This window comes from Manihot esculenta, chromosome 17, assembly GCF_001659605.2.
Source record: "Manihot esculenta cultivar AM560-2 chromosome 17, M.esculenta_v8, whole genome shotgun sequence".
Classification (NCBI taxonomy): Eukaryota; Viridiplantae; Streptophyta; class Magnoliopsida; order Malpighiales; family Euphorbiaceae; genus Manihot; species Manihot esculenta.
The window spans coordinates 28,339,356-28,351,049 of NC_035177.2; positions in this window are offsets into that span (position 1 = coordinate 28,339,356).

Here is an 11,694-nt window from a genome sequence, read left to right on the forward strand (position 1 = left end):
TTTTCTCAACAAGACCAATAAAATAAACTGAAACAATAATAAATTAAAGATGAGATAAAAGACTGAAAGTGGGATCAAATGAGATAAACTGGCAACAGAATAAAAATAAATTGCAATAAAAGTAAAATGGGGGAGTTTGAGATTGATTGTAGTAACTAATAATGAGAGTAATAATAGAAAGCAAGTAATTAAAATAAAAGAGTAAATCAATATGAGGAAAGCCTAGTTGAAGATATGGATCCACTTTGGTTGTTTGGGTTGATCATTGAAACTTAAATTATCTTGATTGGTTCAATAGATTAGTTATGGGGGTGGAAGACGCTTCTCACCACCATGTCTCTCCTTATGATTAAATTAATTAGGGAACGTCCTCTAATTAATTACTAATTAACAAATTGCCAAGGAACGTCCTTGGGCCGTAGGCATCAAAACAATTGTCAATTGCATAAAGAAATAGAGAGATCCAATCCTAGCTACCCAAACGTATGGAGATAACGCTAGATCATGCAATTCCTTGGTTTTTACGCCAAGTGTTCTAAGGTCAGAATATTTCCAGCAATTACGGACTAAAAATAATCCCAACTAACAATCAATTAACTTTGAAATTAAAATCAAGTGGCCAATTTGATCAAAACAACAAAGTAATCATGTAATTAAAGCATCAATTGCATAATATATTGAATAAAACCAAAGACAATAATTTATGTTCAGATCTCACAACCCATTAAACAACCATAGTTTCAACCAATCCTCAACTAGAATAAAATATTTCAGCCTCCCATGGCTGAAACAAATCCAAAAATAAAAGAAAAAAAAAAGGTAGAAGAAGAGATGTGAATTTCGTAGGTGTCTCCCAAGGGGAGCTTAAGGGTCATGTAGAGGCTCCTTATGTGGCTTTTTATAGTTGAAAAGTGTTGCCCTAGGTCATACTTACTGCCAAAGAGGTATTTTCTACCCAAGTTGTGTCTGAAAAGGAAAGAATCACGCTTTTCGGCTTCAGAAGGAAGGCTGCGCGAAAATACACTGCGGAAGGAAGTTGGTGCGCGCGATTTGGTCTCAGAAAGGGAAGGAGGCGCAGATTATGCTTCCTAAATAAGTTTAGATGCTGATCTTACTTCCTAATTAGTGTAGAGGCTGCCCAAGGTGCTGCCCATGTGCAACTTGCTGCCCAAGTTGTTGCAGACAAGGAAGGTGGCGCGCCGATGGCTTTCAGAAGAGGAAAGCGCGCAGATTGTTTCTGAATAGGAAGGATGCACGAATTTTGATCTTCAAAGGGGAAGATATGCTGTCCATACATTCCTTTGTAGGTGGAGCCTCTTTTGAAATTTGAATGTTGAACGCAGAAGAGGAAGAGCATCTCTTTGAGATCTTGCTGCCTAAATAGGAAGATATGACTGCTGCAGTGTGTGTACATCTTTGAACAAGGAAAGAAAGATCTACGATTTGAATTTCAAATAATCTTCTGACTGAGCTTTCCTTGTTTGCTTTTGCTCATGCACTTTCCTCATTTGGAAACTTTCCTTTTCTGGAAACTTTCCTTATTTGGAAACTTTCCTTTTTTGGCACTTTCCATATTTGGCACTTTTTGGCAGTTTTAAGAGCAATTTCTCCAGATTGTCTCTTTACAACTAATATCTGCAAAACATAATTAAAACCACAAAATTAAGCAGAAAAGATGTAAATAAACATCAAGAACATAATGATAAAATGGACTAAAATATGCTCTATCAGAAGTGCAGGTCACCTGTTTGCTGGGAAGAAGTTGGAGAAAAGGCCTTGGCAGGGTCTGAGCTAGTAGAGGTTACCAGCAGGGTAGTACTGATAATCAGAAAAAAGATCAAGACTGCTGCAAGTAGACAGAAGAGTTATGCAGACATCCGCAGAAGACAGGTAGAGTTTCAGGAGGGGGATCTGGTATTGCTTAAGGTGTCTCCAATGAAAGGAGTGGTTCGATTCGAGAAGAAAGGTAAGCTGGCTTCACGGTACATCGGACCCTTTGAAGTCCTGCAGAAGATTGGGAATGTGTCGTACAAGCTAGATTTGCCTGCTTCAATGGCAAGAATCCATCCGGTTTTCCATGTTTCTATGTTGAGAAAGTTTGTGTCAGATCCGGGCAAGGTTCTTAGTGAGCCAGATGTGGAGATCCAATAAGATCTCACCTATGTGGAGCAGCCAGTACGGATCCTAGATACTCAGATCAGAAAGTTGAGGAACAAGGAAATCCCGATGGTGAAAGTCCTGTGGAACCACCACAATATGGAAGAATGCACTTGGGAGACACGGGAGTCCATGCTCCAGCAATACCCTTATCTTTTCTGAGCTTAGTCCCTTGTGAGTTTTATGTGTTTTGTATGTATGATATGTGTATGCCATGCTATGTGCTAGTTGAGGAACATTCGGGGACGAATGTTCTTAAGGGGGAGAGAATGTAATACCCGGCTAGACTCCGGTATCGGAATTCCTACCGTCCGGTGGAATCTCGGATGTCGGAGACCTCTAGAAGGGTAAAACCAGGTTTTCATAAAATGTTTTAATGTGTTTTATGGTTTTAAGCAAGATGGAATTGAGTTTTTGCATGAAAACAACCTTGGAGGAAAACCCAGGTTCGGCCGCCGAACCTCAAGTTCGGCCGCCGAACATGCATGCATTTCGGGTGTGCCTTAGGCCCCCGAAGGCATAAGTGAGGGAAGTCCAGGTTCGGCCGCCGAACCTCAAGTTCGGCCGTCGAACATGGCATGCATGCGGAGGCACATTCGGCCCCCGAACGTGGCCTGGCCAGCCACTATAAAAGGGTCCCTTAGCCGAAAACGGGCGAGTTTTTCTCCCCGTTGTCGGCCAAGGTGAGTTCTCCGCCACCCCTCACCGATCTTGAGTCCTTTCCTTCAAATCTTTCAAGTTTTTCACTAGTTTTCATCTTGTTTTGAAGATTTCCAAGTTTTGAGCAAGTTTTGAGCTTGGAGACCCAAGGAAGTTGGAAATCTCCCATCTCCAAGTTTAGGTCGTCTCTCTCTCGATCTTCAAGAGGTAAGAGTCGATCTTAAGCTCATTGCATGTTTTAAGTAAGTTTTGAGTAGTTTTATGGGGTAGAAATGCATGTTAGGCTATGTTGGAATTTATGTGTTCATGTTGTGATTTTGAACAATGTGGCTTGCAAATGCATGTTTGATGTGTTGTAGATGGAGCTTAGGATGGTTAGAAGCCCCTAGGAGCTTGTATGCTTGTGTATGAGTGTTGTAGAATAGGTTTATGCATGTTTGGATGAAATGAGAGGCATAAATGCATAGAAGAGATGAGTTTCTGCCCATTTGGGAGATACCAGGTTCGGCAGCCGAAGGGACTTTCGGCCGCCGAACCCTCTTGTGGAGGCAGCATTCGGCTGCCGAAGCTTGCCCCCGAAAGAGGACTTTCGCCTCTGTCTGGGAGTTTCGGCCGCCGAAAGTGCCGCTGAACATGTATGAGTTTCGTCTCTGTCTGGGAGTTTCGGCCACCGAAGGTGCCGCTGAACCTGCCTGTAACAGCCCGAAAACCGAACTGCCACCGGCACTAGGATCCAGATCGACTTAAGGTCGCCGGGACCCGTAGTAAGCCTGCTATCCTGTCTGTAGACCTGTGAAATCCCATACATGATCATACATTTGCTGTAAAAACATAAAACTTTTCTTCATTCCAAGGCTTAACCTGTGCATGCACTCTCTCTGTTCTCTACTAATCCCTACTAGAGCTCCTCATGGCTCTAGGCGGATCAAACTCAGAATGTTAAGCCTGGTTTTGCTCATAAACATACAACAATAAAGAAACATACATAAACTGATCATGTGACTCCACAAAGGGTTTACAAGTCTTCTAGTCAAGCACCATTCTATACACTATACATAACCTTCTCTCTTTACATTTACATGTCCACACTAGCTATTACACTACTCTGTACTCTTCCTGTACTCTGCTGAGTTCTCTCTGACCTCTGAACCTGCACAACTGGAGTTAGGGGAGAGGGATGAGCTACTATAGCCCAGTAAGTAGAATAGTAATAAAATCACAGGTGCTAAAACATGCTCTCATGGAATGCAACACATAATCACATCACCTCGGCCGGACGGATCAAAACTCCCTCTATCTCATCTGGGGTACCGGAGTACCATGTGCCTAGTCCCCGTAGGGCTGTTCCAGGTCTTTGTGCCTGGTCCCCGTAGGGCTGTTCCAGGTCTTTCCTCTGAGGGCTAATGAATCCTCACGAAGTCCGTGCCGTCTCACATAAGCAATGTACAAGGAGCCATGCCAAGTACAAGGATATATGCAATGCGTCATATTCGTGTACTCTAATGCACTCACCCTATTGCATAGTCATGATGCATGAAGCATGATAAAATATGCAGTTGTCATATTAAAACAAGTTAAGTTCCACTCACCTTTAGTTATCTCTGAACTGACTCTGCAGGTTCTGACACTGGACTCACTGCTGACTTCCCTGATTCCTCTGGTCCGTACCTACACAGGTGGACTCAAATGAGGGACCAAACTCACTCAAGAATATCTCTCAGAAACTCCCCAAAACCCCTCTAACCAATCCTAAAACCATCACAGAAAACATGCAAAAGACAGCTGGACAGGGCACTTTCGGCGGCAGGTTCGGCGGCCGAAACCCCTCTCCAGAGACGAAACTCATGCATGTTCGGCGGCACCTTCGGCGGCCGAAGGTCTCGTCCAGAGACGAAACTCACACCCTTTCGGCGGCCGAACTCCCTCTTTCGGCGGCCGAAAGTCCCTTTCTAAACCGAAAGCCTAGCTTTCGGGGGCAACCTTTGGCAGCCGCAAGGCCTCCACAAGGGGTTCGGCGGCCGAACCTTCCTTCGGCGGCCGAACCTGGTTTTGCCCGAAGGGCAGAACCCTGCTCTGTTTCATGCAAACTTTGCCCAAAAACCTACAAATATGCATATCAACTACTCCCAACTAGCATATACACATATATATGCACAAAGGGGTCTAAAAATACCCTAAAACCCCAAATAAACATAGCACACAACACTTAACCATGCTGGAACACCACAAATCACCAAAAACCTCACCTAAACCTAAACAGGCATACTACCCATACAAACTTCCTAAAACCTTTCAAAATCATCAAAGAAGCTCAGGATCTTCACGTACCTCTTACACAACTTGAGGATGAAGGATCCTAACGTGGAGTTATGAAGAAAAGCTCTGATGTGAACCAGCATGGGAAGCAAGGCAAGGATCCCTTGGAGCTACAACAAGGACCATTGACAAGGAATAAAGCAAGGAAGTACGGCGTTACTCTTGGATTGCATATTCAAGAATTTATTACAAGAGAGATGACTGAAATTGCTAGGGATAAGTGCGAGAAGGAACTTGAAGGTTATTCGAAGCTGATTACGTTGCTGGGTGTATGCATGGATGAAGCAGAAGCAAATTGAAGATTTGTAGCGCTCGCTACCATTATCAAAGTCGCGCTCGCGACATTCAGTTAGCCGAAGATACTTTTGTGTTTTGTGGAAGTTAATTTTGGAGCACATCATGGAGGAGGATAGTGGAGAATCAGCCCAAACCATAAGCAGGTTGTGGTTTCGTCCCTGAGGTTGTGGTTTCTGCTGGAACTATTGCGGCATACGAGAATGTGGTTGGTTTTTAAAGACTTGGCAGTTATTTTTGTTATTTTAGCTTGTTTCCCTGTTGGGATAGGAATTCTGACTTAGTATTTGTTTTCCTTTTCCAACTAGGTTTAGGTTTTTGCCTTACACTATAAATAAGGCCTTAAATTCTTATATCAGACACTTTTTTTTGTTTTTTTGACAAATTTAATTCAGATTTGCTTTATGCAAATTTCGGCCTTCTTTGAGAGAGTGAGAGTTTGCTTCTTTCATTGATTGCATCACGAATCAGACCAACTTATCAATTTCGATTGTGGCGTTCTTCTGATCCGTTCTACAAAATCCTTCCGTTATTAGTGTTCTAGCTTCGCTAAGCTTAGGGTGCTATAGAGGGTGGTTTATCCACGTTCTTGGAATCTATATCAGAGGTGCGACGGGGTTTGAGGATTAAGTGCCATAGGGTTCCGCGTCATTTGGTATCAGAGCCAACAACAGGTAAATCTTTATCTATCTGTCTTTCTAGGGCTGTGTTATATTTTCGTTTTTTTGGTATCTTAGTTTCGAATTTCGTTAGGGTTCATTGTCTTCAATTCGTTTCTGTTCAATTCGATTCCAATTGTTAGGTCCTGGATTGTCCATCCAAAATCATTGTGTTGCTTGCTATTTTGTTATTTGGCAATTCGGTTTCTTTTAGCAGCCATTATTTCCCTTCGAACTGAATCTGTTAGTGAATTTTTTTTGATACACACTCAAGAATTTCGTGTGGTGTTGTTTGAGACCCAAGCAAGGGGATAGTGAGAGCAAAAAAAAAAAAAAAAAAAAAAAAAAAATTGCTCCAACAAAAAAATTTTCTTTTTAGTCTTGCTATTTAAGTATTAAGGATCAGTTCTAGGTGGGTTACAATTAAGTGAAAATTTTGCTTCAGATTTTTTTTCCACCATTGAGGGGCTGCTGTTCTTTTATTTCAAATTGCATAGTATAGTAGCATTCTTGGGGTGTCTTCAAACCAGCGTTTGGGGTAGAAGATTTAGGTCCATAAATCAGCTTACCAAGAGCGAGTTGGTTTTGATACATTCTGACCAGAATTGTCTATTTTATTGCCCTCTTGTTTCTATTTTGTTTTTGAGCTAGCGTTGAAATTCCATTACATTGCTGAGTATCATTTGTTTGTTTCGATACTTAGTTTTCAATCGTGTAGTGCAAACATTCTTGTGCTGCCTCCGGATACTTGTCAAGTTGTCTTCTAGGTGTCTAGGGATTAGGATCCTACCTTTTTGAACGTACTTGGCAGATTGGTGAGTGAACCTTGGTTCTGAAGTGCAATCGAAGAATCAGCAATAGTGAGGTAAGAGCGAAACACTTGTGAATTCTTTCTTTCAGTTACTAATTGTTTCTTGTGAGTTTCTCTGTTGTGGTCATGACTAGTGGGAATGGTAAAGATGTTGCTTCAATTTCTAGCAATTTTGAGACATATATGCAACAAAGTAATGAGAAGATGGAAGAGATGGCAAGAATGATGGCCACCCTACAAGAGAACATGATAAGGAGAGTGAATGTGAGAAGAAATTGGGAAAGGAGGCCAGAAAAGAAAATAATCAAATAAATGGCCCATTGGTGAGAGAAAACCAAGGAAAGGTGAAACAAACTTTTTATGCGAAACCAAGAGAGCTTAAATTTGCAATATCTAACGAGCAGCCGTTATTGCTCATTAGATATAAAGAAACTTTGTTTACTAATGTTGATGTTTCACTTGACCATTTGCCTTCTAGTTTTGTGTCTATGTTGCAGGATTTTCAAGATGTGTTTCCAGAGGAGCTGCCTAGTGGTTTACCGCCATTAAGGGGAGTTGAACACCAAATCGACTTCATACCTGGTTCGACGATTCCAAATAGACCAGCATATCGAAGTAACCCAATGGAGACCAAGGAGATGCAACGACAAGTGGAGGAGCTGTTGGAGAAAGGCTTGATTAGAGAGAGCTTAAGCCCTTGTGCCGTTCCTGTTTTGCTGGTACCAAAGAAAGATGGCACGTGGAGGATGTGTGTCGATTGTAGGGCTGTAAATAAGATCACGGTGAAGTATCGACATCCCATTCCACGACTTGACGACATGTTGGACGAGTTACATGGTGCAAGGTATTTTACTAAAATTGATCTTATGAGTGGATATCATCAAATTCGTATGAAACCTGGGGATGAGTGGAAAACAGCTTTTAAAACAAAATATGGCCTATATGAGTGGTTAGTAATGCCTTTTGGGTTGTCTAATGCACCGAGTACATTTATGAGATTAATGAACCATGTTTTGAGAGCTTATTTGGGCAGATTTGTTGTTGTTTATTTTGATGACATTCTGATCTATAGTAAGACATTAGATGAGCATTTAGAGCATGTTAGGATAGTGTTGGAAGCTTTGAGAACAGAAAACTTATATGCCAAGCTTAAGAAATGCACATTTTGCATGGATAGGCTTGTTTTTCTTGGCTTTGTTGTGAGTGCACAGGGATTAGAAGTTGATGAAGAGAAAGTGAAAGCTATAAAGGAATGGCCTGTTCCTAAGAATGTGACTGAAGTGAGGAGCTTCCATGGGCTAGCAAGTTTCTATAGAAGATTCGTGAAGGATTTTTCTACCATTGCAGCACCACTCACTAGCATTATCAAAAAGGAGGTTGGATTTCAGTGGGGAGAAGAGCAGCAAAAGGCGTTTGAGAATTTGAAAGGGAAGTTGACATCTGCACCTGTCTTAGCTTTGCCTAATTTTGATTCAATTTTTGAGATTGAATGTGATGCTTCTGGTGTAGGTATTGGGGCTGTGCTGATGCAAGAGAAGAAGCCAATAGCATATTTTAGTGAAAAACTCAATGGTGCACAACTGAGTTATTCTACATATGACAAGGAGTTACATGCTTTGGTGAGGGCGTTGGACGTGTGGGAGCATTACTTGCTGCCAAAGGAGTTCGTGATTTATACTGACCATGAATCCCTCAAGCATTTGAAGGGCCAAGGTAAGTTGAACAAACGGCATGGTAAGTGGATCGAACGAATTGAGAGATTTCCATATGTGATTAAGTACAAGCAAGGTAAAGATAACGTTGTTGCTGATGCGTTGTCTAGGAGATATACATTACTTTCTGTTTTGAGTTCTAAGTTGCTTGGATTTGAGTATATTAAGAACTTGTATGTTGGTGATGTTGATTTTGGCAATGTTTATGTTGCATGTGAACAAGGAGCTTTTAATTCATTTTATAGGCATGAGGGATATTTATTTAAGGGAAATAAATTATGTGTGCCCAGATGTTCCATGCGTGAATTGCTTGTTTTGGAATCTCATTGTGGTGGTTTAATGGGGCATTTTGGTGTGTCTAAGACTTATGATATTCTGTTTGAGCATTTTTATTGGCCATCTATGCGTAAGGATGTTGGGAAGTTATGTTCTGCTTGTATTGCATGTAGACAGGCGAAATCTAAGTCTATGCCTCATGGTCTTTATATGCCATTGCCTGTACCTAGTTCTCCTTGGATTGATATTAGCATGGATTTTGTGCTTGGTTTGCCTAGAACTAAGAGAGGTAGAGATAGTATTTTTGTGGTGGTTGATAGGTTTAGTAAGATGGCACATTTCATTGCATGTCATAAAGCTGATGATGCGAAAGTTGTTGCTGATTTGTTCTTTCGCAATGTTGTGCGCTTACATGGAGTGCCTCGGACTATTGTTTCTGATAGGGATACAAAGTTCTTGTCCCATTTTTGGCGTGTTTTGTGGAGTAGACTAGGAACTAAGCTTTTATTCTCTACTACTTGTCATCCACAAACAGATGGGCAAACTGAAGTTGTGAATCGTACTCTTGGTACGTTATTGCGATCTATAGTGGGTAAGAATTTGGCTACTTGGGAAGATTGTTTACCTTTTATTGAATTTGCTTATAATCGTTCTATTCATTCTTCTACAGGTTATTCGCCATTTGAGCTAGTTTATGGCTTTAATCCACTAACTGTTCTTGATCTTTTGCCATTACCTTCTAATGAACTTGTAAGTTTAGATGGAGAGAAGAAAGCTGACTTGGTGAAAGCTTTGCATGAGAAAGCACGAGCTAACATGGAGAAAAAGAACAAGACGTATGCTGATATTGCGAATAGGGGTCGCAAGAAGATGGTGTTTGCTCCTGGAGAGTGGGTTTGGGTGCATTTTCGCAAGGAGAGGTTCCCAAATCAAAGGAAGAATAAGCTGGATGCGCGTGGTGATGGTCCATTTCAAGTCTTGGAGAAGATCAATGACAATGCTTATAAGATTGACTTGCCTGGTGAGTATGGTGTTAGTGCCACTTTTAATGTTTCCGATTTGTCTCCTTATGACGATGCAGATTTGAGGACAAATCTTTTTAAAGAAGGGGAGAATGATGTGAACCAGCATGGGAAGCAAGGCAAGGATCCCTTGGAGCTACAACAAGGACCATTGACAAGGAATAAAGCAAGGAAGTACGGCGTTACTCTTGGATTGCATATTCAAGAATTTATTACAAGAGAGATGACTGAAATTGCTAGGGATAAGTGCGAGAAGGAACTTGAAGGTCATTCGAAGCTGATTACGTTGCTGGGTGTATGCATGGATGAAGCAGAAGCAAATTGAAGATTTGTAGCGCTCGCTACCATTATCAAAGTCGCGCTCGCGACATTCAGTTAGCCGAAGATACTTTTGTGTTTTGTGGAAGTTAATTTTGGAGCACATCATGGAGGAAGATAGTGGAGAATCAGCCCGAACCATAAGCAGGTTGTGGTTTCGTCCCTGAGGTTGTGGTTTCTGCTGGAACTATTGAGGCATACGAGAATGTGGTTGGTTTTTAAAGACTTGGCAGTTATTTTTGTTATTTTAGCTTGTTTCCCTGTTGGGATAGGAATTCTGACTTAGTATTTGTTTTCCTTTTCCAACTAGGTTTAGGTTTTTGCCTTACACTATAAATAAGGCCTTAAATTCTTATATCAGACACTTTTTTTTGTTTTTTTGACAAATTTAATTCAGATTTGCTTTATGCAAATTTCGGCCTTCTTTGAGAGAGTGAGAGTTTGCTTCTTTCATTGATTGCATCACGAATCAGACCAACTTATCAATTTCGATTGTGGCGTTCTTCTGATCCGTTCTACAAAATCCTTCCGTTATTAGTGTTCTAGCTTCGCTAAGCTTAGGGTGCTATAGAGGGTGGTTTATCCACGTTCTTGGAATCTATATCAGAGGTGCGACGGGGTTTGAGGATTAAGTGCCATAGGGTTCCGCGTCAAGCTCTTCCAAAGCTCCAAGCTTCAAAACTTGGTTCTTTTGCTCAAAACCTTCATAAGGCACCAAAACTCTTAAAACTCTTGAAAGCTTTGATGAAAATCATGGAAAACATGAAAGTCAACGTAGGAGAGGCTGAAACTCACCTCTGGCTGCAAGTGGAGGAGAAATAACCTCCTTCCACCGACCCTTGGCCCTTTTATAGGTGGCTGGCCAGACCACCTTCGGCAGCCGAACGTGAAGCCGCAACCATGCAATGTTCGGCGGCCGAAAGTGACCTTCGGCGGCCGAACCTTTGCATTTCTCCCTTGTTGCTTTTCTTTCAAAACTCACGTCTTTTAACACTTCAAAACATGAAAACAAGTGAAAATACCTTGGAAAACATATGCATTACCCTTCTCGAGGGTTCCGACACCCGAGATTCCACCGGACGACAGGACTGCCGATGCCGGACTCGAGCCGGGTATTACATTCTCCCCCCCTTACGAACATTCGTCCCCGAATGTCCCTAACACAACATAAACACATAGAAAAGGGGAAAACTAACCTTAAAACAGATATGGGTATTGCTGGAGCATGGACTCCCGAGTCTCCCAAGTGCACTCTTCTAGGTTGTGGTGGTTCCACAGCACTTTCACCATTGGTATCTCCTTGTTTCTCAGCTTTCTGATCTGGGTGTCAAGGATCCGCACGGGCTGCTCTACATAGGTGAGATCACTTAAGATTTCCACCTCAGGTTCACTAAGAACCTTCTCTGGATCTGACACAAACTTCCGCAACATAGAAACATGGAATACCGGGTGAATTCGTTCCATAGAAG